The sequence below is a fragment of the Entelurus aequoreus genome, linkage group LG11 (genome assembly GCF_033978785.1).
Source record: "Entelurus aequoreus isolate RoL-2023_Sb linkage group LG11, RoL_Eaeq_v1.1, whole genome shotgun sequence".
Lineage (NCBI taxonomy): Eukaryota > Metazoa > Chordata > Actinopteri > Syngnathiformes > Syngnathidae > Entelurus > Entelurus aequoreus.
The window spans coordinates 37,746,541-37,774,304 of NC_084741.1; the positions used below are offsets into that span (position 1 = coordinate 37,746,541).

At 40.9% G+C, this 27,764-nt stretch overlaps 1 protein-coding gene and 1 long non-coding RNA gene across 3 annotated transcripts in view; one reads left to right on the top strand and one right to left on the bottom strand.

The window, feature by feature from the left end:
- kirrel3l (kirre like nephrin family adhesion molecule 3, like) overlaps nt 1-27,764 on the top strand; it is a 96,089-nt gene that overhangs the window by 20,803 nt on the left and 47,522 nt on the right. The gene's annotated exons all lie outside the window — the stretch shown is intronic.
- LOC133660071 (uncharacterized) overlaps nt 1-27,764 on the bottom strand; it is a 59,603-nt gene that overhangs the window by 13,302 nt on the left and 18,537 nt on the right. The window contains exons 3-6 of the long non-coding RNA XR_009827768.1: nt 16,317-16,390; nt 15,920-16,232; nt 7,223-7,359; nt 4,151-4,321 (exon numbers count right to left, since the gene is read on the bottom strand). This is a non-coding gene — a long non-coding RNA (uncharacterized LOC133660071). The remainder of the gene's footprint in view (nt 1-4,150; nt 4,322-7,222; nt 7,360-15,919; nt 16,233-16,316; nt 16,391-27,764) is intronic.

The window sequence follows — 27,764 nt, forward strand, 5'->3', positions numbered from 1 at the left end:
CGGGGCTCTCCCTTAGAGATAGGGTGAGAAGCTCTGCCATCCGGGGGGAGCTCAAAGTAAAGCCGCTGCTCCTTCACATCGAGAGGAGCCAGATGAGGTGGTTCGGGCATCTGGTCAGGATGCCACCCGAACACCTCCCTAGGGAGGTGTTTAGGGCACTTCCGACCGGTAGGAGGCCACGGGGAAGACCCAGGACACGTTGGGAAGACTATGTCTCCCGGCTGGCCTAGGAACGCCTCGGGATCCCCCGGGAAGAGCTGGACGAAGTGGCTGGGGAGAGGGAAGTCTGGGTTTCCCTGCTTAGGCTGCTGCCCCCGCGACCCGACCTCGGATAAGCGGAAGAAGATGGATGGATGGATGGATGGATGGATGGAAATTATTTGTGCGGAAAAAGGCCTATGGGTCGCACTTTTGGACAACACTGATATAGAATGACTCCTATACCTAAGATGTGGTCAACGCTGATTCAAATTTCAATTTTACTAAAGTTCAATCTGTCAATTTACACTTTAGTATTCAAAATTCCAGCTTTTTTTGTTCTTTATTCTTGTTTAAATGCCATTTTAGAATGTGATGCAGGCCAATGAAAAACAAGCTGCTGTCCTCAAATGGCTTTGGGCCACTTTTTGGACACCACTGTGCTACACCTTCATAGAAAGAATGTGGCTCAATGGTTATCACGAATATTCTTATTTTGCTTGTAGTTTTCTTTGGGAAAAACACACAAAACTTGTTGGTTTGAGATGTCTTGAGCCATTTTTTTTTCAGAATATTTAGATGGGTGTGATTTACATTCCACTAAGGCTGTGTTGTGTCTGTTAATGTTTGACATGTGCTAATGCAGCCATGCATCTGCTCAGGTTAGTGTGTGTGTGTTTGTGTGTGAGTGTGTGTGGGTGTACTCAGCTTGTCAGCAGTCTTTCAGGACTGTGATACACGGAAAGATAAATAAGCCCCTAATGAAGCCCCTCAATCAGCAGGCAGTTAAACAGCTGACCAAAAGAGTGAGGGGCAGCCCGGCCTGATTGTTGGCCTTTTGAAAGCGCTCCAAGCGTCACACTTTAGATGAACTATTCTTTCTCTAAACTCCCCTTTTGATACACAACAGTAGCTCAGGTCGACTCCCTGATTGTTGCAGGCACTTCTTTAAAAGCCAATTTCAACCGGGGGCCTTTGTTTAACTCCCCATGCAGGGAAGCAGCATTGTATCTATTAGGTTTAAAGGTTTGTGTGTGCAGCCATTGGGCATGTGATGGTTTGCGAAACAAAAAAACAGGGTGCATATCAGGGCAGTTGAGACTACTTTTTGGGGGATGAAAGTGAGGCTGCATGAGAGAAATCAATGGTCCATTTCAACGTATTAGAGCCATGACTGTTGTGGTAATGGTGTGGAAATGGGCAGCGGTCATGTGGATCTTTTATACCTCCAGGCTTGACTCACAACTGAAGTCCAATTCATTTCCACTTGAATCCAGACGGAGAGAAAAAATGTTCTCGAGAGGTTTCAAAAGCCTCACATGATGATGGCGAGAGAACAGATCACATTTTATAATAAATAAAAAAAAGGGAAGAATGAAGCTTACATTTCGCCAAAGGACAGACATAACACTGGGCTGCGGTTTTTCCCATTTCAATAATGAGTCCTCTCAGCAGCCTTTGCTTCTTTTGATCCCAGGTAATGTGTTAACAAGCGGCGGGTTCAGGGAATACCTACATCACTCCGGTCGTGTATTCACAGCGAGGTGTGAGAGACCAGGTTTTTTGCACATGTGTGTGTTCTCACACCAATTAATGAATTGCTCTAAATGCCTGCCGAGGTGACGATGGCCTGTCTGTGGCGGGGTCCTGCTTGCGTTGTCCCTTTAATGAAAGCAGTCTCATTAGCGCCTTCGGTTCTTTACGCAGAGGGGACAATTGTGAGGGCGCCTAATCAGGGGACCGCTGCAATGCTGAGGGCCCTACACCAGTGATGAATCTACTTTACGTTTAAAGAAGAGTGCGCTGGTTAATTGGAAAAAGGAAAAATACAGAAAGGAGGTTTGTCATATTTGGAGATTCATGCTTACTGAGGTACGATTCCTCCTACGACATTGTTGCAGGAAAACGGTTTCTCTCCTCACTCCACACAGTTCAGTCGGCTCAATATCAAATAATCTCCACCATCCTATTTTAACTTGATCGCTCAAGCTGAAAATCCTCAAGTGGTGGTGTTCGAAGAAGAAACGTAGAGGTGAGAAGAAAGAATGCAAATGGATCTCTGAGGAAGACCCTTAATGAGAATCCATTCCAGGGTGTCAGATTTGAAACAGCTGGCAAATAGATGGAAATAATTGAGCGTTTTGTTCGACTGCTTTCTTTTGTTGAACAGTCAAGGATTGGCTCAACTGGAAGATTTTGTTAAAACTTGATTAATTAATTAAATTGATGATATTAAAGTTAAGTTAAAGTACCACTGTAGTCACACACACACACTAGGTGTGGTGAAATTACTCTCTGCTTTTGACCCATCCCCTTGTTCCACCCCCTGGGAGGTGAGGGGAGCAGTGAGCAGCAGCGGTGGCCGCGCTCAGGAATAATTTTGATTATTTAACCCCCAATACCCACCCTTGATGCTGAGTGCCAAGCAGGGAGGTATTGGGTCTGATTTTTATAGTCTTCGGTATGACTCGGCCTAGGTTTGAACTCACAACCTACTGATCTCAGGGCGGACACTCTAACCACAAGGCCACTGAGCAGGCTTTTTATTTTTAATTATAAATACATGTTTCTTACATAAACTGTCAATAAAATGTTAGTTCAAATGAAAATATACTACTTAAGTCATTATTTTTTGCACTGAAGAAACTTCTCTATGACTTTAGCTCCAGACTTCATCTGTTTGCATGATATGGTAATTACTGCCGCACGTGGTGGAAAAGTGCATTACAACTGAGTACCACTGCGGCTCATACGGACCACAGCTAAGAAAGAGATATTTTAGGCGGCCCTCTTGGGTTTGCTTGCCCTATGATTAAGAAATGCCAAGAACTGCCACCCAAAACTTCTCCTTTAGTGGATATCAAGGTTTATTTTGGAAATGAGAATGTGTAGCTAAAACATTTCTGTCTTTGACACCTTCAATCTTGTATTTTGTTCCCTCTATCGGACATAGATGAACTTTGTTATTGCAATAATTATCAACATAAACAAGTATGACCAAACAAAAGCGCATCTTGCAAGCAGCAAGGGGAAGATAGAACACGGGCCTATAGACAACAAGGTGTTTTTTCTTAAATAAAAACAATTAGCTACATTAAGTGTGTTCTTACTTTTAGTCTAAGTAATTTCTCTAGTGAACTTAATTAAAACGAAATGTAGAGCAAAGGGGAATATGTTCGAGAATATTGTAAAAGTTCCAGAAAGTAGCTAAATGAAGCCATGCAGGAAAGTGATGGGATCCCGCTTGATGTTTGGGGTTCTAACTGGCATCCCACAGCACTTAACACGCCACGAGCCATCTCTCCTGGCAGTTAATTAGAATCCAATAAGGTTGCCTCCTGTTGGTCATTGTTCCTCCAGTGTGTTTACCCTTTCCAGAGGCTCCATTCGCTGCTTAATCTGCCGAGAAGCTGAATGTCAATAGGTCAGGCCGAGACTCCAGAGGCTGGAGAGGGAGGGATTGAGAAAAGGGGGGAAGCAGAGAGAGGATCAGGGGATAAAGGAAAGGGGTCATTTCTTTCCCTCCATGCTGTGTTTTTTCTTCCTCCGCAACGCCATCCTTGTTGTTTCTACCCCCCGCCCCCGTCTCCCACCAAACCCCGCTTCTCCTCTACCTCGGCTTTTCTTCTCACTTCTAATCCGTCGTCTTGATTGTTCTAAGCTGCTTTCAGCCAACCCTCGGGAGGGCAGGGTGGTCAGTTGGAGACTGTTTTAATTAAGATTTAGGAGAGGACTCCCTCAAGACGGCCGGTTTTAGCGAGGGACAGACTTAGCGATGAAAAGGCGCACATCGGAAAATGAAGAAAGTGGTGACTTAATAGACATGGGTGCTCACGCCAGCAGTGGTCCTCCGAGGCATTCAAGTGGCTAAGCCGAATGGGATTTATTTTTTTCATTTATAATCAAGCGGCAAAATCTATACAGATTGATCTCAACTTCCTGTGATTCATACCGTATCCTGCCAGGGCGATATGGGATCAGTGGTAGCCAGCAGGCAAAGTGAGAAGTTATCGCCGCACTCTCAATCTAATGATCGATCATCGCACCAGATGGGCTTATGGAGCCTTGCGACGCTCCACTTGTTTGTCACAGCTCCAAACCGGAGGCCTTTGCTGGATGCGTCCTGCAAAAAAACAAAAAACAAAACAAAAAAAAGGATTGGCCATGCTTTGAATGTTTTGAGGGCAAAGGAGAGGAAAAGGAAGAGTATTTTATGTGTTAGATCTTAGCTACCAGATTTACCACAGCAATGACAAAGGAAATCGGTACTATCAATTATCAGTGATGTCATCATATTAAGCCACATAAGCACAACTGATGATGATCAGACAAAAATTAAAATATATAGGGACATTTTCCAAAAAGTGCAATTTAACTTTTAGTTGAGAAATATTGTATGAAAAACAATACAAAATAATGTACAACTAACAACTACAGTAGTTTTATGAAGTAATGTAATAATAATATACAGCATTTAATTTGGAGAGTGGACTTCTGCATCACCGTCAAACACACCATCAGCAGCTTTTCTATATTTTTTATTGATAAATGTCCCTATGTTTAGATATCGTTTTAACATTCTTGGCTGGTGTTAGACTCGTTCTGCTTCAGTACGGTGCAGACTAGCAGTGATACGCTCAAATTGTCTCGCCAAGTTGGCGGCGCATTTGGTAATGTTTTTGATCATAAAGTAATGTTGATCTCTAGCTATAAGCTACTGCTAGCGAGTAAGACTACATGGGTGGATTATATGGGGTTGATTAACTTTGACATTTGCTACACCAACTAATGGCAGGAATGCTTGTAACTCAAATTTTTACATGCAATTTAAAGCATAACAATTAGCCGAGAGACACCTCTTATCTCAAAACACTAAAAGGTAAGATTATATATTACTGTATATATATTAAGTTTTTCTGGTTCTGCGGGATATTATTTTTTTTAAATATTAAAAAAGAATAAAAAATTGTTTTCTAATGCTGTTTCCCCAAAGTATTCCACACCCCTCCTCCCCAAAAAAAGTTAAAGACATTTATCACAAAGACATATAAAATGGACAATGTTGTGAGTTGTCCAAACTTAGAAAAAATATAAATATTAAGTAAATAAAGATTTTCAAACATAAAGGCTAATGGGTTAAAGCACTGGACTTATGATGCCACATTAAACATGTATACTGTGTAAAGTGCATAGAAGGGAAAAATGTATAGAATGGGGATATGATGGAATTTTGTATATCCATCCAGAATTTTGTATAGTCTTACTAAGTTCCAATTAGAATAGCCTCTGCAGACAAAGTGGGGATTTATCCGTGTGTAATCGTTTTGCCTGAGAAAAGGCACGTATTCCACGTTTGGTACACCAGTCTCATGAAGCGCACATTTGTCCCAGCTCAGATCCAAACACATCCCAAGAGTGCACAATGAAGTGTTTAAGTTCATCAAACCAGCGGAGACGTAAGTTCAGCCGTTGGTGAGGTGTGACAGGCCAGGACAAGGTCAGGAGACCAACCCTCGGCATTCTCTGCCGTCACACATCCCCACACACAGCAGCCATATGTCCAATGTTGGATTCTCAATGAGCCAACCAGCCAGTGTGACAAAGAGCCATTCACAGACACTTGACTCCAAGGAACTGTGTGATGCTATGCTGTGTTTAGGAACAGAATGCAACACCAGCGACTGCAAGTTTTGTCGAAAGGACACGTTTTCTGGTTTCTTCTACGCCTGTTGTGTTCTTTACCGTCAGTACATGTTAATGAAATGTGAATAACATATTTTCGGAAATGTGGGTGTTGTGGACTAAGACGATTTCACCCAATAACCGAATGTAACATTTGGAAATGTATTGCTTTTAAAAATATATATATCATGAAGTGGAGGAGTCTCTCTCTAAATGTTCAGTGCTGCATTGGCCAGTGCACTTGTCGGTGCACTTGGTCGATGATAGAGTTTTAATAATTTCGTTATATCGTGATAAGGCATGTTAATGACGCATTTTGGATGTGCCCCGCAAATTTGAACGCGACAAAAAAAACACCACGTCCTAAAAGTACTGTAGCTTCCTCGCAAACGGCTAACATCTCTCCACAGTTTGAAGGAAAATAATACTACTCTAAATGATACGTCAGCAGCTAAATTAGGAGCCTTTGTAACCAATTTTGAAATGGTTCTATTATCATTTAGATACCTAGTAATATATTGTGATGTATATCGTTATCACAGGAGGTTGCAACATATATTGCGATACATATTTTAGCTGTATTGCCTATTACTGATGTGAAATCCTTCTTTTTCCTCTTCTCAGAGTCATGTATAAAGAGGGTATGCAAACTAAACAACAGGAACCATCACAGCTACCAAAGACGTGTGGGGCTGTGCCCCGAATGCATACAATTGCTGTCGTTTTGACCAAAAAAATAACTTATTACCTTCATTTTGCCAAAATCTTTATTAGCTTTGGACCAACAATCACGGCGAAATTGTGACTTTTGTGTGAAGTATGTCGTCTGTTGTTGCTGCCTCCAATGTATTGGAATCACTGTATGTATCACTCATCTATTATTCTAACTAATCTTTCTTTTTTGTAACATGGTATGTGAATAAGTGTACTTTTGTAATAATTTCCCAATATCTCTGCACAATACCTCAGATATGGTCACACTAGCAAGCAGAAGAGAATATGGAGTGATTTTTGGTCCAGAACATATTTTTCCTTATTCATTATTGGTGTATTTCTTGCCACTTTATTTTGTATATTTTTTTATGAGATTTCCACTTCATTGTATAATCTTTTATAATACCCAAAATGTGTTTTATTTTACTCTTTTTCTGTTTATTCGTATTTGTGTTTGTCTTTCTCTTTTGCTGCTACCGAATTGCAATATTTTAGTTTTACTGAAATTCAAAGATAGTCTGTTTTGTCAATCGATGTCTTTAATGTGTTAATGTCTTCTGTTATTTATTGTATAAGCTTCTTTGTGTTCTCTCCTGAACAAAACAACGACATTGTGTCGTGTGTTTACCTGGCACAAGACGTTGTAATTGGTGGCTCTTCAGTGTTGATGGCGAACCTTCACTTCCCATACTTGTCTTCTTTCCGAGTCGTGGGGAATGTAATGGAAAAGTTTTCCACAATTCTCGCGGGTGGAGTAGCCTCATGCTGAACAACAGGGAATTTATACATGCTGAGAAAGTAACAAGGAACACGTAGCATCAAATCAATGTTAGTAGCAGTCATGGTGCCCTGTCGTCACGTGAGTGCCTTTTGACCAGTCTTTGAGATTGCCTGAATCCAAGTTGGCCATACTCTCTTTATAGGAGGATTGCATTTGACGTCACATCCATTTTTCTTCTTCGCAGCTTAATTCACACGATGTTAAAGCAGCTTGAGCGATTAAAACAAGTGAGAGTGAGTGTAGAGTTTGAGCAGAAAATGCCGTATTGCTGTTCTGTTCTTGGGTGTTCCAATCGTTCAATTAGAGGGATAGGAAATAACTTTCACAGAGTCCTGAAAGAAGTGGTTCATAAGTAATAAGGTCAGGGAAAAAACGAAATTGCGTGGAAGGAAATAGCTCTTAAAATATCACTTTCATCATCTTGTGGAATACAATTGGACCATGTGCGTGTCTGCAGTGATCACTTTGTAAACTGTTTGTTTGAACGTTTGATTTGTTTGAGAAACTTTCTGGGATGCAATCAAGTTTATTCTCTACTACATTAGTAGTGTTTGATAGCAAAACTAAATGTAAAAAAAGGACAACAGATTAGTTTGTGTTCTGTTATGGTTGCTATGCCTAAATATAACTACTAAGAACTGGTTGTGCAAATAAACTAACGTCATGTTAAATTCTAGTAATAAATATTGTGGTTGTTGGTCCAATCCACTGTATTTTCATTGTCCATTTTCATAACAGAAACTAAAGGATTAGTTGTTGTTGTGCAGGAAAAAAGTGCTTTATTCAACACAGATGACCACATTATAACGTATTTGGTGATATTTACTAGCGTCAACAACATATCCTTAAAGGCCTACTGAAATGAATTGTTTTTATTTAAACGGGAATAGCAGATCAATTCTATGTGTCATACTTGATCATTTCGCGATATTGCCATATTTTTGCTGAAAGGATTTAGTAGAGAAAATCGACGATAAAGTTCGCAACTTTTGCTCGCTGATAAAAAAGCCTTGCCTGTACCGGAAGTAGTGTGACGTCACAGGAGGTAATATTCCTCACAATTTTCCTTTGTTTACAATGGAGCGAGAGAGATTCGGAGCGACAAAGCGACGATTACCCCATTAATTTGAGCGAGGATGAAAGATTCGTGGATGAGGAACGTTAGAGTGAAGAACTAGAGGCAGTGCAGGATGTATCTTTTTTCGCTCTGACCGTAACTTAGGTACAAGCTGGCTCATTGGATTCCACACTCTCTCCTTTTTCTATTGTGGATCCCGGATTTGTATTTTAAACCACCTCGGATACTATATCCTCTTGAAAATGAGAGTCGAGCACGCGAAATGGACATTCACAGTGACTTTTATCTCCACGACAATACATCGGTGACACACTTAGCTACTGAGCTAACGTGATAGCATCGTTCTCAAATGCAGATAGAAACAAAATACATAAATCCCTGACTGGAAGGATAGACAGAAGATCAACAATACTATTAAACCATGTACATGTAACTACACGGTTAATAACTCTCAGCCTGGTAAAGCTTAACAATGCTGTTGCTAACGACGCTAAGGCTAAATTAGCAACTTAGCAACCGGACCTCACAGAGCTATGATAAAAACATTAGCGCTCCACCTACGCCAGCCAGCCCTCATCTGCTCCTCAACAGCCGTGCTCACCTGCGTTCCAGCGATCGACAGCGCGACGAAGGACTTCATCCGTGGGTTTGGCGGCTAGCATCGGCTAGGCGTCTGCTATCAGGGTAAGTAGTCCTTGTTGTGTTGCTACAGCCAGCCGCTAATACACCGATCCCACCTACAACGTTCTTCTTTGCAGCCTCCATTGTTCTTTAAACAAATTGCAAAAGATTCACCAACACAGATGTCCAGAACACTGTGGAATTTTGTCGAAGAAAACAGAGCTCTGTGTATTGTGTCCAAACACTTCCGTGGACCTCGCGACGTCACGCGCATACGTCATCCTCCAAAGGCGTTTTGAACCGGAAGTTCCACGGGAAATTTAAAATTGCACTTTATAAGTTAACCCGGCCGTATTGGCATGTGTTGCAATGTTAAGATTTCATCATTGATATATAAACTATCAGACTGCGTGGTCGGTAGTAGTGGGTTTCAGTAGGCCTTTAATATTATTAATAAACTAGATGAATAAATCTCTAATAGGCTCAACAGCATATATTGAATCTTGATATCGCTAGCAAACATTGCTGAACAACAGAAATATTTATAGCTATATACTGAGACAAAATATGAACTTCACATCATAAAAACAACTGCAGACAGGAATTGTAGTTGAGACTAATATTTGTAGCAGGAAATCAACTGCAAACAAAATTATCCTTTTTCTCATTAGCGTCATGATCACAGTAGCACAGCACTTGTTATGTCAATCAAATACATTAGTTAACAATGCAAGAATAAGTCCAACTTTGTCTTTCACGGATTAATGCTTAATTTAATGACCCCCTAGATGTAAGGACATGTGCCTTCAAACATTTATTCTCTAAATACTGAGAGTGTCAAATGAAGTGAGGTAGCAGTAACCTCTTGGTGATGATAAATGGTTTACATCTTTTAAAAATATGCTTTTCTCAAGAGTGTAAAAATCCACTCCACCCCATGTAAAAACATTTTTGCATGGTCGCTTTTATATTTGCCTCTAAACCTTTCAAAATACGCCTAAATCTCCACTGGTTCAGGTAAATAAACAGTAGCCAAATGGGGCTTAGACCAGTGTTTTTCAACCACTGTGTCACGGCACTAGTGTGTCGTGAGATACAGTCTGGTGTGCGGTGGGACATTATCTAATTTCACCTATTTGGGTTAAAAATATTGTTTGCAAACCAGTAATTATAGTCTGCAAATGATGTGTTGTTGTTGAGTGTCAGTGCTGTCTAGAGCTCGGCAGAGTAACCGTGTAATACTCTTCCATATCAGTAGGTGGCAGCCGGTAGCTAATTGCTTTGTAGATGTCGGGAACAGCGGGAGGCAGTGTGCAAGTAAAAAGGTGTCTAATGCTTAAACCAAAAATAAACAAAAGGTGAGTGCCCCTAACAAAAAGGCATTGAAGCTTAGGGATGGCTATGCAGAACGAAACTAAAACTGAACTAGCTACAAAGTAAACAAAAACAGAATGATGGACCACAGCAAAGACTTACTGTGGAGCAAAGACGGCGTCCACAATGTACATCCGGACATGACATGACAATCAACAATGTCCCCACAGAGAAGGATAAAATCAACTGAAATATTCTTGATTGCTAAAACAAAAATCGCTCAAAGAAAGACATGAAACTGCTACAGGAAAATACCAAAAAAAAGAGAAAAGGCCAGCACAATAGGAGCGCAAGACAAGAACTGAAACACTACACAGAGGAAAACAGCAAAAACTCAAAATAAATCACGGCGTGATGTGACAGGTCATGACAGTTCACCTACTTTGAGACAAGAGCTATATTGATGCATGGTTGGTTATGGTTTCAAGTCATATCTAACAATTGCGACCACAACTTTTTACTGTCAACTGAGTTTCGTTGTTTTATGATTTCTGCTGGTGGTGTGCCTCCGGATTTTTTCAACGCAAAAAATGTGCCTTGGCTCAAAAAAGGTTGGAAAACACTGGCTTAGACCATCGTCTGGAACCCGGTAGTGCCCAGATGTGCCTGTAGGTCACATGATTGCAACCCACTCTACCTTTTCTGCATCAACATCACCTCTGCTGGTTACATCCAAGTAATGCACTCCATTTTGCTTCAATAATCAAAAATGTGTTCCCCACGATTAACATATTTCTTACAAATCAATAAATCATTCGTATTTTCCATTGAACACGTTTTCCTGCAAAGAGGCCGTGAGTTTGAGGGGCAAGGCGTCCACGGTAAGGCAAGTTTTTCCAAAGCAGCGTGAGTGGATAAACATGATCACGATATCGCCCTGAGCTTGCTGCAGCCCCCCGAGAGTCCCCTAGCACACTGTGTCTCCGTCACTCGCAAGGCTCTTAATAAGGGCACCAGTAAATGCCAGGGAAGATACGCCTGGGATGAAAGACCCTTCTCTCATGTTCTGGCTTTGAGGACTGCTTTCCTGGTACTGTGTGTGTGTGTGGGGGGGGGGGGGCAGCTTTAAAGAGAAATGCTGCATTTTAAAAAGAAACAATAAACCCATCCGCTTATGAACTAATATTTTGTGCACTCTACATCCTGTTGTGCATTAGCTCAAGGGACTTTTGGCAGACATGAAAGCTAAGCTAAAAGGTAGCGGAGGAAGCCCCCGCATGCCAGAAAGATAAAGTGTGGCGAGTTCCACAGGGGGGGGCGGGTGGTATGCATCACACAGTTCATTCTTTCACTATAGCGATTAAAATCCAGTGCAGGGGGGAGATCAAACCTGACTTGAAGCCGTCCACTATATCACAGTTACATTTCTACATCAAACCCTGTTGTGATGTCTCATCAGCTCGGTCACACAGCAGAGGCCCGTAATCAAAGATTGATGGACTGTCCTAGTTAAAGACGGGAGGAAGCAGGCTTCTTTTGACAGGGAACTTTTTGCACAAGTGTTGTCGGTGTCTATGTGCAGAAATGGCTATTTTTGGGACGGTATCAGATCCCCAAATAAGGAGAAAATTTAAGGATAGTATCGCCTTTGCATCCTTATTAGCACGTAGGAGAATTTTGCTGGAGTGGAAGTCACCAGTCTGCCCCAAAGCCTCCTTATGGCTTACAGACCTTATGATGTATTTAGATCTGGAGAAAATAAAGTTCAATCTTAGGGGGGCACCTGGGAAGTTGTATTCTGTTTGGGGCTGTGTGGTTGACTACATAGCTAAATTAAAGATGCTACAGGACAGATGAAAAGTTAACTTTTCTTAAACCAGCTTCCTTTTTTTTGTTCTCTTTCTCATTTCATTTATTTTATTTATATTTATTCCGGGTGTATATTTACTATCTGCCTATGTTGAGAAGAAAGTGATGTACTAATTATTTTCCATTTGTGACTGTACCTTTAACTTATGTAGGACCTGGGGGGGGGGGGGGGGGGGGGGGGTTATGTGTTTATGGAGTATGTGTTGGGTTGCTGTTCTTGAAAGTGGGTGGGGAAAAAGGGGAAAACATGTGATTACTCTTTTATTGTATATTGTAATACCTGTCAAATTTAATAAAAAATAAATAAATAAATAAATAAAATAAATAAATAAAAAGAAGTGTTGTCTGTGTCTTCTTAGCAGTGCAAACAATATTAGTGTTGCAGCATCATGGCTCTTGCGCAACCTTCTGACCCGACCTCCAGATTAGCAACGGAACTTGCAAATGCAGTATTTTGAGGTCAGGGCTCTCACACCAGAGGCTGCTGGCAGATGCCGAGGCTTCAGCCATCTCCCTCCATCCGTCACTTTCCTTAGATCAGAACACGGACCGCCAGATGAGACCGCAACACATCACCTAAGCAGCTCTTTTATCCAAGCGCCATCCCGCCCGCTCCTTGTTCACACTGCTTGCTGCTTTAATAATATATTGATTAATTAGTTCGCTCATTAATCATGTATTCATTAATCATGGCCTGATTTTTCTAAAAGGAAGCGGTGCACTCTGAAAAAGCCTGACTTCACATTTCATTCTAATTACAATCCTTCACTAATCAACACTTAAGAGATGGAGTTTCAGGAAATTAGTTTTTCCCCTTCCTTTCTTTGTGCTCAATACAAAGTAGGAAGTATTGAGGTCAGCAGGTAACAGCTCTCCCCTTTCTCCGTTTTATCGTCTTCTGGAAGGTTGAAAAGGATGCATTCTCTTACAAGAAATCAAATGAACAAAATGAGCATTCGATGTTGAATTAAAAACGTTTCTGGCCAGCGAAGTTGGCTAAAAATCAGGTCACTAATACGCCTTTTCCACTACACGGTACCAGCCGAACACGGTTCTACTCGCTATCCATTTTTTCCCATTGGGAAAGCCAGGTACAGTTCTACCTGGATCTCATATAATCTGTTTTTGCCATATTCTATGCCTTGGTTTTTGTATGCCATCTGTTAATATACAGCCAAACATTGCACGTAACAAACAAGTTTGTTTTTCTGCGTGCCATCTGAAAATTGGTGGCTCTGTTTCTGTACTTTTGACTGAACATGACTGACAAATAAGCCACCAGGGGGGTCAAAGAAAGTTGCAAGTGACAGGAGTTTGATAAAGAAGGTGAGAAACACTATTGAATTCAAGTGGCATTAATTTGCCATCATAATTTTTAAGGAAACAGAGCTAGAAATGACCAATATAAACACATGTTAAGGTCAGCTTACCCAAGACGCTCCACAGTCTCTACTTTGCAGCACCGTTCCAGTTTCTTGCTGCCCTCAATCTTCTCTTGAATAACAGTAATGCACCACCTGATTAAATACAGGAGACCCTTGTGCTTCTCTATCTGTGTTTTTTGCTGATGCTTTCAATGTTGCTTGGTGTTTGCAGTTTTCTCACCGTGCTCAGGACTGGGTAATTGGTTACGAGCCTGTGGTGAATTAATTCCTGCGAAGTAGGAATTATTACCGTATTTTCCGGGCTATAGAGCGCACCGTTAATTAAGCTGAAGAAATTAATAATTTTACTAGAGATGTCGGATAATATCGATATTATCGGCCGATAAATGCTTTAAAATGTAATATCGGGAATTATCGGTATCGTTTATTTATTATTGGTATCGTTTTTTTTTCTTTTTTTCTTATTAAATCAACATAAAAAACACAAGATACACTTACAATTAGCACACCAACTCAAAAAACCTCCATCCCCCATTTACACTCATTCACTCTCATTCACACAAAAGGGTTGTTTATTTCTGTTATTAATATTGTGGTTCCTACATTATATATCAATATATATCAATACAGTCTGCAGGGATACAGTCCGTAAGCACACATGATTGTGCGTGCTGCTGGTCCACTAATAGTACTAACTTTTAACAGTTAATTTTACTCATTTTCATTAATTACTAGTTTCTATGTAACTGTTTTTATATTGTTTTACTTTCTTTTTTATTCAAGAAAATGTTTTTAATTTATTTATCTTATTTAATTAATTTTTTTTTTTTTTTTAAAAGGACCTTATCTTCACCATACCTGGTTGTCCAAATTAGGCATAATACTGTGTTAATTCCACGACTGTATATATCGGTATCGGTTGATATCGGTATCGGTTGATATCGGTATCGGTAATTAAGGGTTTGGTCAATATCGGATATCGGCAAAAAGCCATTATCGGACATCCCTCATTTTTACTTCTATTAGCCGCACCGCACAATAAGCCGCAGATATATTCAGTACCAAAGATGATGTAAATGTTTCTTTACATACCCTAATTGTTTCCAAAATGTGCCTGTCAGACGGCAGTAAAACGGCTGAACAAACAAAACAGATGTCATTGTCATGGACCCACTAGCTGCAGAAGCTAGCTATCCAATCAGCTAAACAGACTCAACAGGTCCACGGTGACGTTTTGGTGAACTTATTCAATTGAAACAATAAAAAAGAATGCCATTGTTATTTCAAACTACTAACACAGATACTTGTAAACGTGTTAGCAAATTCGCCAATGCTAACGATGCTAGTTTGCTTACATTACAGTAGCACGTACAAATATGCATGAAAACACTACTACAGACATCACATAAGGGACGGTTTAGTAAGTATGAATTGATTTAGACTTAGACAAACTTTATTGATCCACAAGGGGAAATTGTTCATTAAAGTGAAGTGAATTATATTTATATAGCGCTTTTCTCTAGTGACTCAAAGCACTTTACATAGTGAAACCCAATATCTAAGTCACATTTAAACCAGTGTGGGTGGCACTGGGAGCAGGTGGGTAAAGTGTCTTGCCCAAGGACACAATGGCAGTGACTAGGATGGCGGAAGCAGGGATCGAACCTGGAACCCTCAAGTTGCTGGCACGGCCACTCTACCAGCCGAGCTATACCGCCCAAAGCTATAAACTTCAGATATATCCGGTACCAAAGATTCTGTAAATGTTTGTTTAGGTGCCCTAATTGTTTCCAAAAGGTGCCTTTCAGGCGGCAGTAATCTATAGCTCTATAGATATTTAGCTATATTGTAAAACTTTGCTTGGAGTGATGAATGAAGAATACTTTCGAGCAGAAACGCTATGGAGAAAAAGAAGACGAAATGGGACTTACACTTCCGGTTCAAGACACGAAAAAGGAAGTCCATTTTCAACCCACAGCACCTGGGGAAAGCAAACGTGTGCAAAAGATTGCTCCCTAGCACAAACAATAGCACACTTTTCAGTGTCTTTGTCGGTCCAAACTATTTGTTACATTAGGGTTGTTAGCCAAAACAAATCTATAGATTAGCCGCAGCGTTTTATAAGTTTCAGCGTTCAACGCGTAGGAAAACGGCGCGGCTCGTAGTACGGAAATTACGATAATTAGCAATGTAATATTTTCATTAAAAAGCACATACACAAGTAATATTGAAGACTGAAATTGGGCCACAACCTGACTGTACTGCAGTGCAACTTACTTAATTTATGTTGGTCTTGTTTATGTCGACCAACTCATCAAGTCTGTCTCCACCGTGTTCTTCATATTACTAAAAAGAAGAAATATTGTCATGTGCAGCTTTATTGTACTCAAGACTTACACCTGGATTATCGCAGTCGCTCTGTTAGAAAAGAGTATAACATATCGTATAAAAAATAGAATTATTAGTCGGCAATCAAAAATCCTTGATTATTAAATATGCTCATTCTGTCCCTGACAAAAGTCGCAGATAAAAATGCAAAAGCAACGAATGGTTACCTGTGGTTTCGGTTTCCTCGACAACTGACCTGCAACTGGAAAGCAGCATTTTCGAGTAAATCGCAATTTCAAAGGGTACTTTTATAAGAATGTCAAGGTGGCAGCATTGTAAATCCTACCTTTTATTGTTTCCTGTAGACACACAACTCCCAGGTGGTAGGAAGTAATTTGTTTAATCGCCAGGAGTGATTTTCTGTGGACAGAAAGAAATATTGCTAATACAGGTAGCGCACCAGAAAGAAACGCAAAGAGGAATATTAAAACAGGTTTAATTAGAAGTGGTTTTGCGTCTTTGTGTTTTGGTTTGGAGGCGAGTTAAAAATACGACACATCTGCGTTCTGTGAAGAGGCTCTTGTTGGCTGCTGACAAAAAAAGAATTATGCATCAAATTAAAAAAGAGAGCTCCAGCGAGATGACAGCAAGTCAGGCATTAACCTTTCAGCTTTAAAAAGCACACACATTAAGCAACGCTAATGAGACTCATTGAGCTGCCTGTGTTCTATGTTGGAAAAAAAACAAAAAAAAAACACAAGCATGTCTTTTACATGAATGTGCCACCGCTGCTTTGAGTGAGGTTCCCGTATTCACCACTCTGTAGCAGACGTGAACAATGGCCGTTGATGGCCTTTTACGGTAATGGCATGCGTACACTTACATTACCACCCTCATTAAAAAATAATATTAATAAAAGGGGGGAAAAGTATTAATTATGAAACACACTACTTCCTATGTTGTGGTGAAGAGCCAAGGGGGTCTCCATTGGGCTCAATTAGGGAGAGTAGGCCACAAATCCCTAGACTAAATTAATTGACACTCCAGGGCATTCAGGCCCAGACCCAGTGCACAATCTATGTGAAGTTTCTTTGTTTTTATTCTGCCGCCTTTTAGAAAAGGAAAGAGATAGAGACGCTTTTATCATTAACTCCAAGTGCTTTATGGATTTTTAATCCACTTTGATTCTACGTGTTTTGCCATGTCCGTCACATGTTGCATACATTGACACCGCTCATCTTACCACAAAACATTTGATTATACTAAGTTTGGACTGTGTTCCATTTCCTGGGAGTGTGCCCTCAGGGAAATGATGGTTCTAGTAGCAGCAACATCACATTCAGGCCCCGTTTACACTAAGCCGGATAAGGTTATCCAGGGTAAATCACACCTAACCTTATCCGTGTCCACACACAACAATGCCACCGTTTAAGACCCCCTCCCGCCTCCGCAACGTGACCTAGTACGCATGCGCGGGAAATGCGCACATCATAGTCACCTCCAGTGTTGCTTTGTGTGCGAGTTCTTAAATTTAACTTATCTGAACAATATCCAGTGTTGTGGTATTTCAATTAACTGGAATCCAGTGTGCTGTGGGGCCCTATTGTAGTGAATCACACCTGAGCCATCATAAATTAATCAAATCTTTATTAGACACGTAAACAATGTGATAAAGAACATTTTAAATCAATCAAACTAGAGATCTAGATATCTGGTCAGGACACTCCTCACTCTTTTGCTTTCACCTTCATTGTCCATTCGTTTTTGGTGAGTTCGTTGAGATGGTGAGTTCGTTGTGTCCGCGACATACATGGCGGACAATAACTGATACAGTCTGCTTTGCTAGTCCAAAAGCATTCGCCGTTTTCCGTAGTTAGTCTTTCCTCGACGGCCAGGTAATACAAAGCACACGCTACCTTTTTTTATCACATTCACGGGAGCCCGCATTCTCGTTGACTCTTCTTCGACAAATAGGCAAAGTTTTTCGGTAAGTAGAATCACAGCTGACCTGGACATTGGAAAGTTCTCTTGCCGTCTGAGAAGTGTTGTATCCAAAATAGCTGCAATCGCTTTCTCTTAAGGTATTCATGTGTGATTTCCACAAGCGTCTGTACAGGCAGAAGGAGAAACACGGGCATGTCTGGATGACTCGCCTCCATATTTCCAGTGGTTAGCTCTGAGTTATGAAACCGCTTTATTATGAAGCTGGCTGTGGGGCGTTCTTTCTGACGTCACTACCCGTGTGGGCGTGGTCTTTCTGGCGTCACTTCCTCTCCGAACTCACTTTGTAAACGATCAATGAGTCCATACAACGCTAAGAGCCGGAGATTCAAAAACTACACAGCGCACTTACCTGTGTGAAAATTTGTCCGAGGAGGGGAACCTTAAACCATGGTTTAGTGTGGCTGAAACGGGGCTTAGGCAAAATAATTATTTGTTTAAGGGGTTAAACGACTTAGTGTAGACATGGCCTCAGTATACAGTACAGTGAGAGTAGCAGCACTTAACACAGAGTAAACAGGTACAAAGAAAAAGCTTAGCAGATCTTAACACCTAAAATAATGCGGCTTGCTTTTTAATCCAGTAGATAGCGGATGTAAAATATGAAACCCCAACATAGTATCAGTGCAGTGTCAGTACAGCTAGTGAGTGTGCCACACGCTCACTTAGGCGTCATTTACCCATCACTGCTGGCTTCTGTGGAGGAAATTGTTTTTAAATGAGAAACAAACAAAAGCTTAAGCAAATGGCAAGAAAGTTTGATAGAACCTAAATGATCATCCAAACAGTAAATGGGAGCCTGAGAAAAAAATTAGAGCTCTGACACTGAAGAAAAAAAAGAGGGACGAAAAAGGGCCTCAGAAATGACACAGATCCAGCCTGCAGCTGTCTCGCTGAGAAAACACGGAAGGGAGGGGGGTAAGCAGGAGCCAAACGACAAGACTGGCTCAATCAACATCTTGTCAACACTGCTGGCTGATGTGTGCCGACAATTTCATACTACCAACACAGACCCCTTCCTCTTCTTCATATGCCTTTTTATTTCCTGTCCTCCTGCCAGCCCAGCCAGTCACTTGCTATCCTGTCTGCGTGGAGTCGGCAGCTCTCTAGCTCATGGCATTAGAGGAGGGGGTGTTCAAAAGCGCTGCTGGAATCATACTCTGCCAGATGCCTCTACCCTTCCCACCAGCACGCCTAAGGACGGCCGACTGTGACAGTGAGTGCAGCAAGTGTGAGAAGACAGTCAGCGGTAGAAGGCGTGTATTTACGGTCGCCACTGCAGCACAGCGACTGTGTGGCGAACCATTCATATTTGTTCCAGCACTGACTGTGTCACATCAGCAGTCTTGGTCTCAAACCCCCACCCCGGCCGCCTCCCTGCACTCTTTTTTTTTTCCCCCGTACCTCCTCACCAGAATGCATACCACTCTATTATAGCAGGTGCTGCGGGAGCAACGACTGCTACTCGCATCACTGCTGCGGGAGGATAGGTTTTACATGACAACAATGCACAAGATGTATCTTTTGCTTTCATGTACAACACTGACATGCAAAAGTATCTTCAAAAAGCAACAGTATGCATGCCAGGCCAGTAGTTGGCAGCATTACTCCCATGCAGATCTAATCCAATCCAATCCACTTTATTTATATATAGCACATTTCAAAACACAATAGAAGTTTCACAAAGTGCTGCACAGAAGTTAAGATAAACATACTAGAAGAGTCAGTAATATACAACATTTAACTATAAAAGAGTAAATACAAACACCGTTTCCATATGAGTTGGGAAATTGTGTTAGATGTAAATATAAACGGAATACAATGATTTGCAAATCATTTCCAACCCATATTCAGTTGAATATGCTACAAAGACAACATATTTGATGTTCAAACTGATAAACATTGTTTTTTTTGCAAATAATCATTAACTTTAGAATGTGATGCCAGCAACACGTGACAAAAAAGTTGGGAAAGGTGGCAATAAATACTGATAAACTTGAGGAATGCTCATCAAACACTTATTTGGAACATCCCACAGGTGAACAGGCAAATTGGGAACAGGTGGGTGCCATGATTGGGTATAAAAGTAGATTCCATGAAATGCTCAGTCATTCACAAACAAGGATGGGGCGAGGGTCACCACTTTGTCAACAAATGCGTGAGCAAATTGTTGAACAGTTTAAGAAAAACCTTTCTCAACCAGCTATTGCAAGGAATTTAGGGATTTCACCATCTACGGTCCGTAATATCATCAAAGGGTTCAGAGAATCTGGAGAAATCAGTGCACGTAAGCAGCTAAGCCCGTGACCTTCGATCCCTCAGGCTGTACTGCATCAACAAGCGACATCAGTGTGTAAAGGATATCACCACATGGGCTCAGGAACACTTCAGAAACCCACTGTCAGTAACTACAGTTGGTCGCTACATCTGTAAGTGCAAGTTAAAACTCTCCTATGCAGGGCAAAAACCGTTTATCAACAACACCCAGAAATGCCGTCAACTGAGACCCCGGACTGTTGAACCACTTAAGCTGTACATCAAGCAACAATGGGAAATAATTCCACCTGAGAAGCTCAAAAAATGTGTCTCCTCAGTTCCCAAACGTTTACTGAGTGTTGTTAAAAGGAAAGGCCATGTAATACAGTGGTGTACATGCCCTTTCCCATTTACTTTGCCACGTGTTGCAGCAATGAAATTCTAAGTTAATTATTATTTGCAAAAAAAAATAAAGTTTGAGTTTGTACATCAAATATCTTGTCTTTGTAATGCATTCAATTGAATATGGGTTGAAAAGGATTTGCAAATCATTGTATTCCGTTTATATTTACATCTAACACAATTTCCCAACTCATATGGAAACGGGGTTTGTACATCAGAAAAAATAAAATAGAGTAAAATCACGCAATTCTTCAGTAATGCGGACACTGTATCGATCCGTTGTGGTGAAGAAGGAGCTGAACCGGAAGGCAAAGCTCTCAATTTACCGGTCGATCTACGTTCCCATCCTCACCTATGGTCATGAGCTTTGGGTCATGACCGAAAGGACAAGAACACGGGTACAAGCGGCCGAAATGAGTTTCCTCCGCCGGGTGGCGGGGCTCTCCCTTAGAGATAGGGTGAGAAGCGCTGCCATCCGGGAGGAGCTCAAAGTAAAGCCGCTACTCCTCCACATCCAGATGAGCCAGATGAGGTGGTTCGGGCATCTGGTCAGGATGCCACCCAAACGCCTCCATAGGGAGGTGTTTAGGGCACGTCCGGCAGGTAAGAGGCCACGGGGAAGACCCAGGACACGTTGGGAAGACTATGTCTGCCGGCTGGAATGGGAACGCCTCGGGATCCCTCGGGAAGAGCTGGACGAAGTGGCTGGGGAGAGGGAAGTCTGGGCTTCCCTGCTTAGGCTGCTGCCCCCGCGACCCGACCTCGGATAAGTGGAAGAAGATGGATGAATGGATGGAAAATCTCACATCTCTCAAGCTTGTTTAAAAGCCAAAGAGTAGAAATATGTTTTAAGACGTGATTTAAAAGTCATTAAAGAGGGAGCTGTCCGAATAACAATAGGGTTATTGTTATTTATTGGGTTATGAATTATTTGATCATGCCTGCAATTTCTTGCAAAATAAATACATTTAAGCAAGATCAAATAAATTAAATGAACGTCAAAACGTTAAAAACATTTTTTTATGAGATCAGTGTGCTTATTTTAAGTATTGAAATCAGAAACATATAACGCAAAACTAGCATTTCCCACGAAGAGCGCAGACCTCTGACAGTCCCGACCTCACAATAGTAAAGAATCCCTGCAAAATAAAATCTAAATACAGACAGTGATTTGGATCACTCCCAAAATCTAATCCCTGGTTCCATATCCCATTTCTGACATTTCCTGAAAGTTTCATCAAACTACACCCATAAGCCTGTTTACATACTGGAATAAAATAAACCAAGTGAACTCTCTTGTCTGTCATCCACACTCATGGGTGGAGGCCGGGATTAGCATACACAGCCTTGTAACATAAGCATAGTATAACATAGTAGAAATGATTTGGGTTACTACTAAAATGGAATCACTTTTTCCCTGACATTTCCTGAAAGTTTCATCAAAGTATGGCCATAACTTTGTGAGCTAGATCCACTCGACGTCCATTGCACCGGTCAAAGGTTTCTCATTGTATCCCTTTGGGTTGAGTTTTTTTCTTGCCCTGATGTGGGATCTGAGCCGAGGATGTCGTTGTGGCTTGTGCAGCCCTTTGAGACACTTGGGATTAAGGGCTCCATAAATACACTTTGATTGATTGATTGATATGTTGCTAACTAACCAACTAACTTCCAGACAGACAAACAAACCGTAGTAAATGAAAAATAGTTGCATGTTTTGTATCTGTTGTCCCTGCTTGCATGCTGACAGGCCGACACAAACCCCTGCGAGTCTAGCACCAGGGATGCAGAGCAGGAGAAAGGGGATATAGGATGCAGGGAATGGGGGGGGGGGGGGGAAGTGGGTGACAGCTGATGCAAAGGCTGGAAAAACAGAGCCTTGTCACAATAAAGTCTGTGATTAATAGCACCTTATCTCTGAGGGATGTGCGTGGTGTTGATTTCATGGATCATGAGTGGAGATGTGCGTGTGATAAAGAGACAAATGAGAGGGGGTGAGAAGGCACGCAGTTAAGGATTCAGTGGAGCAGCCAAGAGAGGTTTGTGGTTTAGATGAGCGGGTCCACTGGCTTAAAAGAGGTCTCGTTTTGAGCCAGGAGTTTCACAATGGAATAAAGGCCCGGAGAGGATGCTGAGGGGATTAAACCCGGGCAAAACAGCTCTTAAAAAGCAGTTAGATTGCAATTTGGGCAGAAAAATGCAGACAAGGAGGAAAAGGTGGTGAGAGAGGGTGAGTGGAAGTGCAGCCAGAATACATAAGGGAGTGATTTTTTTTTATTTAACAGATAGAGGGCCGAGACAGGTAGAATGTGTTTGCATGCTGGGCACTGCAGCCCGGCCAGTTGGTGGGTGGTATCTCTTGTTGGGGGCTTTCAAGCCCTCAAGTTCTGTACAAGTCATGCTAATGAGCTTAGCAGCACACCAAACATGAGATGGGTGCACGGTCCCTATGGGGGCATTTGGTTTGATTCCACTACCTCAGCACTACTTTTTGTTTGTGCACTTTTACGCATGCACACACGCGCACACACACACACACACACACACACACACACAAGACTAGGAAGACAAAAGAGCCTGACTCCAAACAAAGGGATAATAATTCTATACAGAGAGAAATGGAGCTTGCTTTTCCAGCCCGATTTAGAAGCCTTATCTAGACAAGGCACAATGGATGGCATTTGGGGAGAAGGGTTGTTTATTCCAAGCTTGACACTCTTTTTTTTGCCAATTGCCTTGTTTCGTGTGCATGCGTGTGTTTTCTCCTCATTTTCTGCTCTCTGGAGTCTATTATGGAAACCTCACAGAAGCAGGATGCAGGACTTTGCCTCAACCATTTAAATAAAAAGTAGTTAGAGCAAGTTTTTTTTCTTTGGGAGGGGGAGGGGCGACACTTTAAATTATTTCTACATGAAACAAACGTCCAGGCAAGCTAAGTTCTTAGAACTATTTAAGATAGGACATGGTTTTTAATTCTTTTCAGGACTAAATGCAGCTTTTAGAGTATAATTTACTGATTGGAAGAAACTGACTTTTCTGTGTAAAGTAATTAAACCCTAAAGTTTTTTTTAGTAGGGATTCCAATACCAATCATTCATGAGTGAGATCTGCCAATACCAATATAAATAATATGTATTAACTGTTCAATTTACTTATGGTCAGTGCTATTGACAGTTAAACAATATCAGCACAATATTAAAAAACATTCCTTATTCTCTTTTATCACATACAATTGTCTGAGCAAAACAAAGTCAATTGTACACAATAACTAATAGGGGTGCCAAAAAAGATTTTTTTTTTAATGAATCGCGATTCTTATTTGTAACGATTCCTAATCGATTCAAAAATGGATTTTAAAAAAAAAAAGAAAAGGGGAGGAGGGTTTCCATCTGTCCTGTCCAGCCACTCAGGCAAATCATATTGTTGATGTAGGACTTTATACAATTTTGGAGTGGATTTTTTTTTTTTTTTTTTTTTTTTAAGTTTTCTTTTAAGAGTTGTAGAAATTTATCACAGCTGTTTATCTATTGTAGGGAGAATGTAGTTTATCATAAAACTGGAACCTAATGTTGTAAAAAAGTATTGATTTTGAATTGAGAATTATTTTGAATCGAGAATCAATTCTGAATTGAATCGTTGCCCCCAAGAATCGAATCGAATCATGTGGTGCCGAACAATTCACAACCCTATCAACTAAACAAAATCAAAAAATACTATTACTCATTTAAACCCTTTTTGCCCTCAAAGTCTTCCTGTGTCCAAGGAATTGTTCATTGAAGAACAAACCAACAAAAAAATGTTTCAGGAAATACAAATATCAATCTAATCATTTTAGTATCGATCATATACTAATATAAAGCCTTGGTGTTGTCACCACCAATTAATGGATCAATCAGCCCTCCTTTTACGTGTCGTGTTCTGACACCAACAGTTGTTATATTATTCTCTCTGGAAGTCCTATTCCTCTACTTGTTCATTTCCTGTTAATACATGCTTACTTTCGGCTGTAACATACTGGTAATTTCTAGATGTCAAATACCTCATTTGTCATGTCCAGGTATTAATCCTGTGCTAACTCAACAAACTACACACACGGAGGTAGAAACTGTTGAAGATGGTTGCGTTAGACTCACTTTTCTAATTTTTGACAGAGACATTTAGGGGCAATGAGGATGCCAAAGAACAATGTGTTCGAAGCAAAAGACCTAAAACTGCAGGTTTTGCGTTTCATTTGTTCGAGGGGAGGAGCCACAGCCCCGCGTTACCACAGCGGTATGCGCTATACCTCTTCCTGGTATCAAGCGTTTGCTTGCCCAACAGAGTTGTTATTTCGACACCCAGTAGACACATTTATATCGGCAGTTTCTTTCATTAAAAACATTTCAGCTCAATTTGATACTTGGCAAACTCATCTCGCGGGCCGCATAAAACCCGTTTGCGGGCCTGAGTTAGACTGACCGCCTGTGAGTGCTTTGGAATGGGGAAGGATCGGTCACAGCTCATTGAGGAAAGCAACTGCCGCGTACTTTCCCCTTAGAGTTTCCAAGAAACGGCTACAATAACACCGGAAAAAGTTTTTGGTTTGTCGCTAGTAGCTGTTTACAAACAAAGTCGCCAAGAGGACTTGGAAATTCGCCAGACAATGGTATGAAGACACACAATCAGCTGATAGCTTGTCAGCCAGGGGACTAAAAATAAACACAATATTAAGTAGAGGGCAATGACAATCACATACTTTTTCGATAAAACTGGCCGACACTAATCTGTTGCAGAACAATCGTCACACGCCTATTTTTTAGTTTGCAGAGGACATTTCTGTTTTGCATAACAGCAATTTTCTCCCACCAAAATGTGTAACTCTGACAGAAGAAAGCGAACACAAAAGGTTCTCAAGAGGACATGTATGTATAAAAATGGTGTGACAGATTAGAAGTGCTGAAGGGAAGGTAGTAAATGCACTGTGCTCTCTGTTAGATTCCCATTATAGCTAAAGGTCATCCACAGTGCCATTATCACTCCCAGTCTTTAGCTTCATCGCTATAACACACACACACACACACACACACACACACACACACACACACACACACACACACACACACACACACACACACACACACACACACACACACACACACACACACACACACACACACACACACACACACACACACACACACACACACACACACACACACACACACACACACACACACACACAGTGGCAGATTCAATCTAATTCTACAGAGGCAGATGTCCAGTGGTGAACAGATCACCGCTGACATCTGTCCATCTTCTCCTGATCCGCGCCCATGTGAATGTACCCCTATCGCTTCACATGAAGACGGGAAGCTCCAAAGCTCTTTAAACAGGTTGCGGCCAATCCTGAAAGGCTGTTTTGCATTTCACTCCGACCATGTGACACAAACAGCAAAGTCGCAGCATCAAAGTATACTGCTAAATGTGCCCTCCAGTGCCTCACACTTTTCTTTCCCTATTAACACAGCCTTACTACCACACACACACACACACACACACACACACACAGTATGTGTGTACACCTTCACAAAGCATCACGCGGTGTCAGCATGAAACACACATATAAACTTAGCCCCATGTGGCGTGAAATGATATTCCATTTGGAGAAATCCGGATTAAAATGTTTGAGGCCAAATGTTTTTTGACCCTGTTACCAGAAAATGGAAACACACACGCACATTCTTGTATTTGTTACCTTCTTGAGACCTCCCAAAAATGCCCCCCTATTCAGGACCACCCTTTCTAGATATATAAAGATTTGTATTTACGACATGAATAACATATACATACTATGCAGATATAAAAAAGCTGGTTGTGAAAAATGAGTTGGAATTTCAAAAGAAAAAGGTCACAAATTCACAAGAAAAACGTAGAATTGCGGCAGTATTATAATAAGTCGTCATTTTACTTGACGGAAGTCAAAATTTTACAAGAAAAACGGAACATTTGTGCAATATTATGATAAAAGTTGGAATTTTACTCAATAACAGTCGCAATTTTACAAGAAAAGCTTAAAATGTTGACAATTTTATGAAAAGAGTCGTAATTTTACTCGACAAGTCACAATTTTATAAGAAAACTTTAAAACTTTGTCAACATTATAATAATAATCGGAATTTTACTTGGCAAAATTGTGACAAAAGTCATAATTTTACTCAAAAAATGTCACTATTTTCCAAGAACAACCAAAAAATGTATGTCACCATTTTGCATTAAAAAGTAATACTTTTACATGCAAAAGTAATAATTTTACGAGAAAATATTGCAATATTACAGAAACAGAAAGAATATGAGAAATTGTTCACAATGTTATAAGAAAGAAGTCGACACATTTGTAATTGTTTTTTAATCTTCATTATTTACTTCATTATTACAGTATGTCTCTATATACATATTTATTTTATTTGTTCTATTAATTTTGGCAAAAGGGGGCACATTTTAATTTCTAACTGTTATTACATATGTTGGCCAGAGGGGGAGCGCTTCAAATTTTTACACACACTTGTTATTTCATATCTTGACCAGAGGGGGAGCACTTTTAAGACACACACAGTCAATTTGAAAAATCCCTCCTTTTTGGGATCACCCTAATTTTGATAGATTTCACCACCAGGGTTGGAAATGAGACATTCTCTATTCGATGCAATGGTTTTCCTTATTGGGACCATGATTTATGTCCTAACACACACACACACACACACACACACACACACACACACACACACACACACACACACACACACACACACACACACACACACACACACACACACACACACACACACACACACACACACAAGAAGGTACGTTTCAGCAATGAGGAATCTAAATGTGAAAAGCTTGAGAGGTAACATTAATCCAACACATTACAACTAATCCACAAAGTGGGAATATAGCTCATGTGGACGTTCTAGGTAGAGCAGCCTTTTAAGGGTGCGTTCAAGATCCTCTAATGTTAGGCTTGGTTAAAACAAACTCTGGTGCGTTTGCTCTGCTAGCAAGGTTCGTCTGGTAAAGTGTCAACGTGTGCGCCAAACAAGTGGGCCATGGGGTCTTTGTGGCGGTTTAAGTTCACTTGAGCACTAATGTGAACGGACAC